The sequence below is a fragment of the Oncorhynchus tshawytscha genome, linkage group LG13 (genome assembly GCF_018296145.1).
Source record: "Oncorhynchus tshawytscha isolate Ot180627B linkage group LG13, Otsh_v2.0, whole genome shotgun sequence".
Lineage (NCBI taxonomy): Eukaryota > Metazoa > Chordata > Actinopteri > Salmoniformes > Salmonidae > Oncorhynchus > Oncorhynchus tshawytscha.
In genome coordinates this window covers 60,526,590-60,539,355 of record NC_056441.1, presented here as the reverse complement: position 1 = coordinate 60,539,355, position 12,766 = coordinate 60,526,590, and the positions used below count along the sequence as shown (strand labels likewise).

Here is a 12,766-nt window from a genome sequence, read left to right as displayed (position 1 = left end):
ATGTCATTTCAAGTGTATTACATTTGAATCATTATCGTTGTTCGTGGAAGTCAGAAATGCTCCTACATTCTGCAGGTTATCTAAAATAATAAATGTTGTGCTATGTTGAACCAACAAGTGCATATCAAAATAGATTTGCAGTCCATTGCCAAATCCATTCAGCCACCTTGTCCTGCTCCCAAGAGGTGATAGTTGGTGTTCGACCAGTGGCCCAAGATCTGCCTGTCTGAGCTTGTTCAAGGATCTGCAAAGGGCTCATCCGGGATTTGAACCCGGGACCTCTCGCACCCTAGCGAGAATCATACCCCTAGACCAACGAGTTCTGTCTTCTTCAGTCGCGACAGCAAACTGATGACGAGTTTTTACAAATGAATAAAGTGCAAAATGAGATTAATTCATTTTTTTAAAGAGAAAATGAAAAAATTAGACTTCAAAAAGAATGGAACTCATTTATTTTGAGTCAAATGACGTAAAGGTACGTGAATCAAAGTAAATTAATGTTGAAAATACCCATTCAAATAGATCAGTTTTCAACTAGAGAGATTGAGACTCAGCGTATCCGTCTCGATCCTCCACAACTGCTTATGTTACCCCTCCATATCTGCAGTGAAAGAACCATAAGACATACCTATAATCGGTCTTCTCACAAAAACATCTCTAGCTTCCGAACCGTTTGACCTACACATTCGTATGACCACTCTCTGGAAAGGGGAGACCCTCACGAACACGGTGGTATTCTCATTTGTTCTCTACATCCCCCACAAGTGTCAGGAGACTCGTCTGAAGTCAGAACCGTCTATGTGCCAACTTCTGTTTGTAGAATCCAAAATCTTTGGGCTACAAACTAATGTGACCCCACTTGTAGCAATGTTCTCCTATTTGCCCTACGTTCCCCACAAGTGTCACGGGACTAATCTGAAGGTAACCTGTAGTGATTAAAATGATAGATTTTTTAACCAGGGACCTCTCGCAACCTAAGCCATAATCATACACCCAAACCAACGATCTGTTTGGTCAAAGAATTATCACTTTCCACAAAAATGATGGTCAAGATATGAGTCGATGTCTCCATGTTGCTAATGAGCTGAACATAGCATTGGTGGTATAGTGGTGAGCATAGCTTCCTTCCAAGCAGTTGACCAGGGTTCGATTCCCGGCAAATGCCGAGCATGAGGACTTCATTTGTTTTAGGGGCTGGATGTCATTTCAAGTGTATTACGTTTGAATCATTATCGTTGTTCGTGGAAGTCAGAAATGCTCCTACATTCTGCAGGTTATCTAAAATAATAAATGTTGTGCTTCGTTGAACCAACAAGTGCATATCAAAATAGATTTGCAGTCCATTGCCAAATCCATTCAGCCACCTTGTCCTGCTCCCAAGAGGTGATAGTTGGTGTTCCGACCAGTGGCCCAAGATCTGCCTGTCTGAGCTTGTTCAAGGATCTGCAAAAGGGCTCATCCGGGATTTGAACCCGGGACCTCTCGCACCCTAAGCGAGAATCATACCCCTAGACCAACGAGCCTTATAACAAAGGTTATTTTTTTGCTTTCTGCAGCAATGACAGTGAAGATATCGATTGACGTGTCCACGGTGCTTGGAACGATTGAACATCATGTGAGTGTTTTGTGCTTTACTTGTGAGCATAACAGTCTTCCAAACTCTTGACCATGCTTCAGTTCAAATCTTCTGTAGTTCATCTGATGTGTCTTTCACATTCTGTCTTCTTCAGTCGCGACAGCAAACTGATGACGAGTTTTTACAAATGAATAAAGTGCAAAATGAGATTAATTCATTTTTTTAAAGAGAAAATGAAAAAATTAGACTTCAAAAAGAATGGAACTCATTTATTTTGAGTCAAATGACGTAAAGGTACGTGAATCAAAGTAAATTAATGTTGAAAATACCCATTCAAATAGATCAGTTTTCAACTAGAGAGATTGAGACTCAGCGTATCCGTCTCGATCCTCCACAACTGCTTATGTTACCCCTCCATATCTGCAGTGAAAGATGGTGGACCTTGATCGGTTTTTGTCAAACCATAAGACATACCTATAATCGGTCTTCTCACAAAAACATCTCTAGCTTCCGAACCGTTTGACCTACAAATTCGTATGACCACTCTCTGGAAAGGGGAGACCCTCACGAACACGGTGGTATTCTCAATTTTTCTCTACATCCCCCACAAATGTCAGGAGACTCGTCTGAAGTCAGAACCGTCTATGTGCCAACTTCTGTTTGTAGAATCCAAAATCTTTGGGCTACAAACTAATGTGACCCCACTTGTAGCAATGTTCTCCTATTTGCCCTACGTTCCCCACAAGTGTCACGGGACTAATCTGAAGGTAACCTGTAGTGATTAAAATGATAGATTTTTTAACCAGGGACCTCTCGCAACCTAAGCCATAATCATACACCCAAACCAACGATCTGTTTGGTCAAAGAATTATCACTTTCCACAAAAATGATGGTCAAGATATGAGTCGATGTCTCCATGTTGCTAATGAGCTGAACATAGCATTGGTGGTATAGTGGTGAGCATAGCTTCCTTCCAAGCAGTTGACCAGGGTTCGATTCCCGGCAAATGCCGAGCATGGACTTCATTTGTTTTAGGGGCTGGATGTCATTTCAAGTGTATTACGTTTGAATCATTATCGTTGTTCGTGGAAGTCAGAAATGCTCCTACATTCTGCAGGTTATCTAAAATAATAAATGTTGTGCTTCGTTGAACCAACAAGTGCATATCAAAATAGATTTGCAGTCCATTGCCAAATCCATTCAGCCACCTTGTCCTGCTCCCAAGAGGTGATAGTTGGTGTTCCGACCAGTGGCCCAAGATCTGCCTGTCTGAGCTTGTTCAAGGATCTGCAAAAGGGCTCATCCGGGATTTGAACCCGGGACCTCTCGCACCCTAAGCGAGAATCATACCCCTAGACCAACGAGCCTTATAACAAAGGTTATTTTTTTGCTTTCTGCAGCAATGACAGTGAAGATATCGATTGACGTGTCCACGGTGCTTGGAACGATTGAACATCATGTGAGTGTTTTGTGCTTTACTTGTGAGCATAACAGTCTTCCAAACTCTTGACCATGCTTCAGTTCAAATCTTCTGTAGTTCATCTGATGTGTCTTTCACATTCTGTCTTCTTCAGTCGCGACAGCAAACTGATGACGAGTTTTTACAAATGAATAAAGTGCAAAATGAGATTAATTCATTTTTTTAAAGAGAAAATGAAAAAATTAGACTTCAAAAAGAATGGAACTCATTTATTTTGAGTCAAATGACGTAAAGGTACGTGAATCAAAGTAAATTAATGTTGAAAATACCCATTCAAATAGATCAGTTTTCAACTAGAGAGATTGAGACTCAGCGTATCCGTCTCGATCCTCCACAACTGCTTATGTTACCCCTCCATATCTGCAGTGAAAGATGGTGGACCTTGATCGGTTTTTGTCAAACCATAAGACATACCTATAATCGGTCTTCTCACAAAAACATCTCTAGCTTCCGAACCGTTTGACCTACAAATTCGTATGACCACTCTCTGGAAAGGGGAGACCCTCACGAACACGGTGGTATTCTCAATTTTTCTCTACATCCCCCACAAATGTCAGGAGACTCGTCTGAAGTCAGAACCGTCTATGTGCCAACTTCTGTTTGTAGAATCCAAAATCTTTGGGCTACAAACTAATGTGACCCCACTTGGAGCAATGTTCTCCTATTTGCCCTATGTTCCCCACAAGTGTCACGGGACTAATCTGAAGGTAACCTGTAGTGATTAAAATGATAGATTTTTTAACCAGGGACCTCTCGCAACCTAAGCCATAATCATACACCCAAACCAACGATCTGTTTGGTCAAAGAATTATCACTTTCCACAAAAATGATGGTCAAGATATGAGTCGATGTCTCCATGTTGCTAATGAGCTGAACATAGCATTGGTGGTATAGTGGTGAGCATAGCTTCCTTCCAAGCAGTTGACCAGGGTTCGATTCCCGGCAAATGCCGAGCATGAGGACTTCATTTGTTTTAGGGGCTGGATGTCATTTCAAGTGTATTACGTTTGAATCATTATCGTTGTTCGTGGAAGTCAGAAATGCTCCTACATTCTGCAGGTTATCTAAAATAATAAATGTTGTGCTTCGTTGAACCAACAAGTGCATATCAAAATAGATTTGCAGTCCATTGCCAAATCCATTCAGCCACCTTGTCCTGCTCCCAAGAGGTGATAGTTGGTGTTCCGACCAGTGGCCCAAGATCTGCCTGTCTGAGCTTGTTCAAGGATCTGCAAAAGGGCTCATCCGGGATTTGAACCCGGGACCTCTCGCACCCTAAGCGAGAATCATACCCCTAGACCAACGAGCCTTATAACAAAGGTTATTTTTTTGCTTTCTGCAGCAATGACAGTGAAGATATCGATTGACGTGTCCACGGTGCTTGGAACGATTGAACATCATGTGAGTGTTTTGTGCTTTACTTGTGAGCATAACAGTCTTCCAAACTCTTGACCATGCTTCAGTTCAAATCTTCTGTAGTTCATCTGATGTGTCTTTCACATTCTGTCTTCTTCAGTCGCGACAGCAAACTGATGACGAGTTTTTACAAATGAATAAAGTGCAAAATGAGATTAATTCATTTTTTTAAAGAGAAAATGAAAAAATTAGACTTCAAAAAGAATGGAACTCATTTATTTTGAGTCAAATGACGTAAAGGTACGTGAATCAAAGTAAATTAATGTTGAAAATACCCATTCAAATAGATCAGTTTTCAACTAGAGAGATTGAGACTCAGCGTATCCGTCTCGATCCTCCACAACTGCTTATGTTACCCCTCCATATCTGCAGTGAAAGATGGTGGACCTTGATCGGTTTTTGTCAAACCATAAGACATACCTATAATCGGTCTTCTCACAAAAACATCTCTAGCTTCCGAACCGTTTGACCTACAAATTCGTATGACCACTCTCTGGAAAGGGGAGACCCTCACGAACACGGTGGTATTCTCAATTTTTCTCTACATCCCCCACAAATGTCAGGAGACTCGTCTGAAGTCAGAACCGTCTATGTGCCAACTTCTGTTTGTAGAATCCAAAATCTTTGGGCTACAAACTAATGTGACCCCACTTGTAGCAATGTTCTCCTATTTGCCCTACGTTCCCCACAAGTGTCACGGGACTAATCTGAAGGTAACCTGTAGTGATTAAAATGATAGATTTTTTAACCAGGGACCTCTCGCAACCTAAGCCATAATCATACACCCAAACCAACGATCTGTTTGGTCAAAGAATTATCACTTTCCACAAAAATGATGGTCAAGATATGAGTCGATGTCTCCATGTTGCTAATGAGCTGAACATAGCATTGGTGGTATAGTGGTGAGCATAGCTTCCTTCCAAGCAGTTGACCAGGGTTCGATTCCCGGCAAATGCCGAGCATGAGGACTTCATTTGTTTTAGGGGCTGGATGTCATTTCAAGTGTATTACGTTTGAATCATTATCGTTGTTCGTGGAAGTCAGAAATGCTCCTACATTCTGCAGGTTATCTAAAATAATAAATGTTGTGCTTCGTTGAACCAACAAGTGCATATCAAAATAGATTTGCAGTCCATTGCCAAATCCATTCAGCCACCTTGTCCTGCTCCCAAGAGGTGATAGTTGGTGTTCCGACCAGTGGCCCAAGATCTGCCTGTCTGAGCTTGTTCAAGGATCTGCAAAAGGGCTCATCCGGGATTTGAACCCGGGACCTCTCGCACCCTAAGCGAGAATCATACCCCTAGACCAACGAGCCTTATAACAAAGGTTATTTTTTTGCTTTCTGCAGCAATGACAGTGAAGATATCGATTGACGTGTCCACGGTGCTTGGAACGATTGAACATCATGTGAGTGTTTTGTGCTTTACTTGTGAGCATAACAGTCTTCCAAACTCTTGACCATGCTTCAGTTCAAATCTTCTGTAGTTCATCTGATGTGTCTTTCACATTCTGTCTTCTTCAGTCGCGACAGCAAACTGATGATGGGTTTTTACAAATGAATAAAGTGCAAAATGAGATTAATTCATTTTTTAAAGAGAAAATGAAAAAATTAGACTTCAAAAAGAATGGAACTCATTTATTTTGAGTCAAATGACGTAAAGGTACGTGAATCAAAGTAAATTAATGTTGAAAATACCCATTCAAATAGATCAGTTTTCAACTAGAGAGATTGAGACTCAGCGTATCCGTCTCGATCCTCCACAACTGCTTATGTTACCCCTCCATATCTGCAGTGAAAGATGGTGGACCTTGATCGGTTTTTGTCAAACCATAAGACATACCTATAATCGGTCTTCTCACAAAAACATCTCTAGCTTCCGAACCGTTTGACCTACAAATTCGTATGACCACTCTCTGGAAAGGGGAGACCCTCACGAACACGGTGGTATTCTCAATTTTTCTCTACATCCCCCACAAATGTCAGGAGACTCGTCTGAAGTCAGAACCGTCTATGTGCCAACTTCTGTTTGTAGAATCCAAAATCTTTGGGCTACAAACTATTGTGACCCCACTTGTCGCAATGTTCTTCTATTTGCCCTACGTTCCCCACAAGTGTCACGGGACTAATCTGAAGGTAACCTGTAGTGATTAAAATGATAGATTTTTTAACCAGGGACCTCTCGCAACCTAAGCCATAATCATACACCCAAACCAACGATCTGTTTGGTCAAAGAATTATCACTTTCCACAAAAATGATGGTCAAGATATGAGTCGATGTCTCCATGTTGCTAATGAGCTGAACATAGCATTGGTGGTATAGTGGTGAGCATAGCTTCCTTCCAAGCAGTTGACCAGGGTTCGATTCCCGGCAAATGCCGAGCATGAGGACTTCATTTGTTTTAGGGGCTGGATGTCATTTCAAGTGTATTACGTTTGAATCATTATCGTTGTTCGTGGAAGTCAGAAATGCTCCTACATTCTGCAGGTTATCTAAAATAATAAATGTTGTGCTTCGTTGAACCAACAAGTGCATATCAAAATAGATTTGCAGTCCATTGCCAAATCCATTCAGCCACCTTGTCCTGCTCCCAAGAGGTGATAGTTGGTGTTCCGACCAGTGGCCCAAGATCTGCCTGTCTGAGCTTGTTCAAGGATCTGCAAAAGGGCTCATCCGGGATTTGAACCCGGGACCTCTCGCACCCTAAGCGAGAATCATACCCCTAGACCAACGAGCCTTATAACAAAGGTTATTTTTTTGCTTTCTGCAGCAATGACAGTGAAGATATCGATTGACGTGTCCACGGTGCTTGGAACGATTGAACATCATGTGAGTGTTTTGTGCTTTACTTGTGAGCATAACAGTCTTCCAAACTCTTGACCATGCTTCAGTTCAAATCTTCTGTAGTTCATCTGATGTGTCTTTCACATTCTGTCTTCTTCAGTCGCGACAGCAAACTGATGACGAGTTTTTACAAATGAATAAAGTGCAAAATGAGATTAATTCATTTTTTTAAAGAGAAAATGAAAAAATTAGACTTCAAAAAGAATGGAACTCATTTATTTTGAGTCAAATGACGTAAAGGTACGTGAATCAAAGTAAATTAATGTTGAAAATACCCATTCAAATAGATCAGTTTTCAACTAGAGAGATTGAGACTCAGCGTATCCGTCTCGATCCTCCACAACTGCTTATGTTACCCCTCCATATCTGCAGTGAAAGATGGTGGACCTTGATCGGTTTTTGTCAAACCATAAGACATACCTATAATCGGTCTTCTCACAAAAACATCTCTAGCTTCCGAACCGTTTGACCTACAAATTCGTATGACCACTCTCTGGAAAGGGGAGACCCTCACGAACACGGTGGTATTCTCAATTTTCTCTACATCCCCCACAAATGTCAGGAGACTCGTCTGAAGTCAGAACCGTCTATGTGCCAACTTCTGTTTGTAGAATCCAAAATCTTTGGGCTACAAACTAATGTGACCCCACTTGTAGCAATGTTCTCCTATTTGCCCTACGTTCCCCACAAGTGTCACGGGACTAATCTGAAGGTAACCTGTAGTGATTAAAATGATAGATTTTTTACCAGGGACCTCTCAAACCTAAGCCATAATCATACACCCAAACCAACGATCTGTTTGGTCAAAGAATTATCACTTTCCACAAAAATGATGGTCAAGATATGAGTCGATGTCTCCATGTTGCTAATGAGCTGAACATAGCATTGGTGGTATAGTGGTGAGCATAGCTTCCTTCCAAGCAGTTGACCAGGGTTCGATTCCCGGCAAATGCCGAGCATGAGGACTTCATTTGTTTTAGGGGCTGGATGTCATTTCAAGTGTATTACGTTTGAATCATTATCGTTGTTCGTGGAAGTCAGAAATGCTCCTACATTCTGCAGGTTATCTAAAATAATAAATGTTGTGCTTCGTTGAACCAACAAGTGCATATCAAAATAGATTTGCAGTCCATTGCCAAATCCATTCAGCCACCTTGTCCTGCTCCCAAGAGGTGATAGTTGGTGTTCCGACCAGTGGCCCAAGATCTGCCTGTCTGAGCTTGTTCAAGGATCTGCAAAAGGGCTCATCCGGGATTTGAACCCGGGACCTCTCGCACCCTAAGCGAGAATCATACCCCTAGACCAACGAGCCTTATAACAAAGGTTATTTTTTTGCTTTCTGCAGCAATGACAGTGAAGATATCGATTGACGTGTCCACGGTGCTTGGAACGATTGAACATCATGTGAGTGTTTTGTGCTTTACTTGTGAGCATAACAGTCTTCCAAACTCTTGACCATGCTTCAGTTCAAATCTTCTGTAGTTCATCTGATGTGTCTTTCACATTCTGTCTTCTTCAGTCGCGACAGCAAACTGATGACGAGTTTTTACAAATGAATAAAGTGCAAAATGAGATTAATTCATTTTTTTAAAGAGAAAATGAAAAAATTAGACTTCAAAAAGAATGGAACTCATTTATTTTGAGTCAAATGACGTAAAGGTACGTGAATCAAAGTAAATTAATGTTGAAAATACCCATTCAAATAGATCATTTTCAACTAGAGAGATTGAGACTCAGCGTATCCGTCTCGATCCTCCACAACTGCTTATGTTACCCCTCCATATCTGCAGTGAAAGATGGTGGACCTTGATCGGTTTTTGTCAAACCATAAGACATACCTATAATCGGTCTTCTCACAAAAACATCTCTAGCTTCCGAACCGTTTGACCTACAAATTCGTATGACCACTCTCTGGAAAGGGGAGACCCTCACGAACACGGTGGTATTCTCAATTTTTCTCTACATCCCCCACAAATGTCAGGAGACTCGTCTGAAGTCAGAACCGTCTATGTGCCAACTTCTGTTTGTAGAATCCAAAATCTTTGGGCTACAAACTAATGTGACCCCACTTGTAGCAATGTTCTCCTATTTGCCCTACGTTCCCCACAAGTGTCACGGGACTAATCTGAAGGTAACCTGTAGTGATTAAAATGATAGATTTTTTAACCAGGGACCTCTCGCAACCTAAGCCATAATCATACACCCAAACCAACGATCTGTTTGGTCAAAGAATTATCACTTTCCACAAAAATGATGGTCAAGATATGAGTCGATGTCTCCATGTTGCTAATGAGCTGAACATAGCATTGGTGGTATAGTGGTGAGCATAGCTTCCTTCCAAGCAGTTGACCAGGGTTCGATTCCCGGCAAATGCCGAGCATGAGGACTTCATTTGTTTTAGGGGCTGGATGTCATTTCAAGTGTATTACGTTTGAATCATTATCGTTGTTCGTGGAAGTCAGAAATGCTCCTACATTCTGCAGGTTATCTAAAATAATAAATGTTGTGCTTCGTTGAACCAACAAGTGCATATCAAAATAGATTTGCAGTCCATTGCCAAATCCATTCAGCCACCTTGTCCTGCTCCCAAGAGGTGATAGTTGGTGTTCCGACCAGTGGCCCAAGATCTGCCTGTCTGAGCTTGTTCAAGGATCTGCAAAAGGGCTCATCCGGGATTTGAACCCGGGACCTCTCGCACCCTAGCGAGAATCATACCCCTAGACCAACGAGCCTTATAACAAAGGTTATTTTTTTGCTTTCTGCAGCAATGACAGTGAAGATATCGATTGACGTGTCCACGGTGCTTGGAACGATTGAACATCATGTGAGTGTTTTGTGCTTTACTTGTGAGCATAACAGTCTTCCAAACTCTTGACCATGCTTCAGTTCAAATCTTCTGTAGTTCATCTGATGTGTCTTTCACATTCTGTCTTCTTCAGTCGCGACAGCAAACTGATGACGAGTTTTTACAAATGAATAAAGTGCAAAATGAGATTAATTCATTTTTTTAAAGAGAAAATGAAAAAATTAGACTTCAAAAAGAATGGAACTCATTTATTTTGAGTCAAATGACGTAAAGGTACGTGAATCAAAGTAAATTAATGTTGAAAATACCCATTCAAATAGATCAGTTTTCAACTAGAGAGATTGAGACTCAGCGTATCCGTCTCGATCCTCCACAACTGCTTATGTTCCTCCATATCTGCAGTGAAAGATGGTGGACCTTGATCGGTTTTTGTCAAACCATAAGACATACCTATAATCGGTCTTCTCACAAAAACATCTCTAGCTTCCGAACCGTTTGACCTACAAATTCGTATGACCACTCTCTGGAAAGGGGAGACCCTCACGAACACGGTGGTATTCTCAATTTTTCTCTACATCCCCCACAAATGTCAGGAGACTCGTCTGAAGTCAGAACCGTCTATGTGCCAACTTCTGTTTGTAGAATCCAAAATCTTTGGGCTACAAACTAATGTGACCCCACTTGTAGCAATGTTCTCCTATTTGCCCTACGTTCCCCACAAGTGTCACGGGACTAATCTGAAGGTAACCTGTAGTGATTAAAATGATAGATTTTTTAACCAGGGACCTCTCGCAACCTAAGCCATAATCATACACCCAAACCAACGATCTGTTTGGTCAAAGAATTATCACTTTCCACAAAAATGATGGTCAAGATATGAGTCGATGTCTCCATGTTGCTAATGAGCTGAACATAGCATTGGTGGTATAGTGGTGAGCATAGCTTCCTTCCAAGCAGTTGACCAGGGTTCGATTCCCGGCAAATGCCGAGCATGAGGACTTCATTTGTTTTAGGGGCTGGATGTCATTTCAAGTGTATTACGTTTGAATCATTATCGTTGTTCGTGGAAGTCAGAAATGCTCCTACATTCTGCAGGTTATCTAAAATAATAAATGTTGTGCTTCGTTGAACCAACAAGTGCATATCAAAATAGATTTGCAGTCCATTGCCAAATCCATTCAGCCACCTTGTCCTGCTCCCAAGAGGTGATAGTTGGTGTTCCGACCAGTGGCCCAAGATCTGCCTGTCTGAGCTTGTTCAAGGATCTGCAAAAGGGCTCATCCGGGATTTGAACCCGGGACCTCTCGCACCCTAAGCGAGAATCATACCCCTAGACCAACGAGCCTTATAACAAAGGTTATTTTTTTGCTTTCTGCAGCAATGAAGTGAAGATATCGATTGACGTGTCCACGGTGCTTGGAACGATTGAACATCATGTGAGTGTTTTGTGCTTTACTTGTGAGCATAACAGTCTTCCAAACTCTTGACCATGCTTCAGTTCAAATCTTCTGTAGTTCATCTGATGTGTCTTTCACATTCTGTCTTCTTCAGTCGCGACAGCAAACTGATGACGAGTTTTTACAAATGAATAAAGTGCAAAATGAGATTAATTCATTTTTTTAAAGAGAAAATGAAAAAATTAGACTTCAAAAAGAATGGAACTCATTTATTTTGAGTCAAATGACGTAAAGGTACGTGAATCAAAGTAAATTAATGTTGAAAATACCCATTCAAATAGATCAGTTTTCAACTAGAGAGATTGAGACTCAGCGTATCCGTCTCGATCCTCCACAACTGCTTATGTTACCCCTCCATATCTGCAGTGAAAGATGGTGGACCTTGATCGGTTTTTGTCAAACCATAAGACATACCTATAATCGGCTTCTCACAAAAACATCTCTAGCTTCCGAACCGTTTGACCTACAAATTCGTATGACCACTCTCTGGAAAGGGGAGACCCTCACGAACACGGTGGTATTCTCAATTTTTCTCTACATCCCCCACAAGTGTCAGGAGACTCGTCTGAAGTCAGAACCGTCTATGTGCCAACTTCTGTTTGTAGAATCCAAAATCTTTGGGCTACAAACTAATGTGACCCCACTTGTCGCAATGTTCTCCTATTTGCCCTACGTTCCCCACAAGTGTCACGGGACTAATCTGAAGGTAACCTGTAGGGACTTCATTTGTTTTAGGGGCTGGATGTCATTTCAAGTGTATTACATTTGAATCATTATCGTTGTTCGTGGAAGTCAGAAATGCTCATACATTCTGCAGGTTATCTAAAATAATAAATGTTGTGCTTCGTTGAACCAACAAGTGCATATCAAAATAGATTTGCAGTCCATTGCCAAATCCATTCAGCCACCTTGTCCTGCTCCCAAGAGGTGATAGTTGGTGTTCCGACCAGTGGCCCAAGATCTGCCTGTCTGAGCTTGTTCAAGGATCTGCAAAAGGGCTCATCCGGGATTTGAACCCGGGACCTCTCGCACCCTAAGCGAGAATCATACCCCTAGACCAACGAGCCTTATAACAAAGGTTATTTTTTTGCTTTCTGCAGCAATGACAGTGAAGATATCGATTGTTGTGAGCATAACAGTCTTCCAAACTCTTGACCATGCTTCAGTTCAAATCTTCTGTAGTTCATC

General features: G+C 41.5%; 1 protein-coding gene and 8 non-coding genes across 9 annotated transcripts in view; 1 reads left to right on the top strand and 8 right to left on the bottom strand.

Annotated features, from left to right (window-relative positions):
• Nucleotides 1-12,766, top strand: part of LOC112266168 (protein phosphatase 1L) — a 95,457-nt gene that overhangs the window by 52,742 nt on the left and 29,949 nt on the right. The gene's annotated exons all lie outside the window — the stretch shown is intronic.
• trnap-agg lies at nt 1,452-1,523 on the bottom strand. Its single transcript has one exon. It is a non-coding gene; the product is annotated as a tRNA-Pro (tRNA).
• On the bottom strand, nt 2,872-2,943 carry trnap-agg. The gene has a single exon. It is a non-coding gene; the product is annotated as a tRNA-Pro (tRNA).
• Nucleotides 4,294-4,365, bottom strand: trnap-agg. Its single transcript has one exon. It is a non-coding gene; the product is annotated as a tRNA-Pro (tRNA).
• On the bottom strand, nt 5,716-5,787 carry trnap-agg. Its single transcript has one exon. It is a non-coding gene; the product is annotated as a tRNA-Pro (tRNA).
• On the bottom strand, nt 7,137-7,208 carry trnap-agg. Its single transcript has one exon. It is a non-coding gene; the product is annotated as a tRNA-Pro (tRNA).
• On the bottom strand, nt 8,556-8,627 carry trnap-agg. Its single transcript has one exon. It is a non-coding gene; the product is annotated as a tRNA-Pro (tRNA).
• Nucleotides 11,395-11,466, bottom strand: trnap-agg. The gene has a single exon. It is a non-coding gene; the product is annotated as a tRNA-Pro (tRNA).
• On the bottom strand, nt 12,574-12,645 carry trnap-agg. Its single transcript has one exon. It is a non-coding gene; the product is annotated as a tRNA-Pro (tRNA).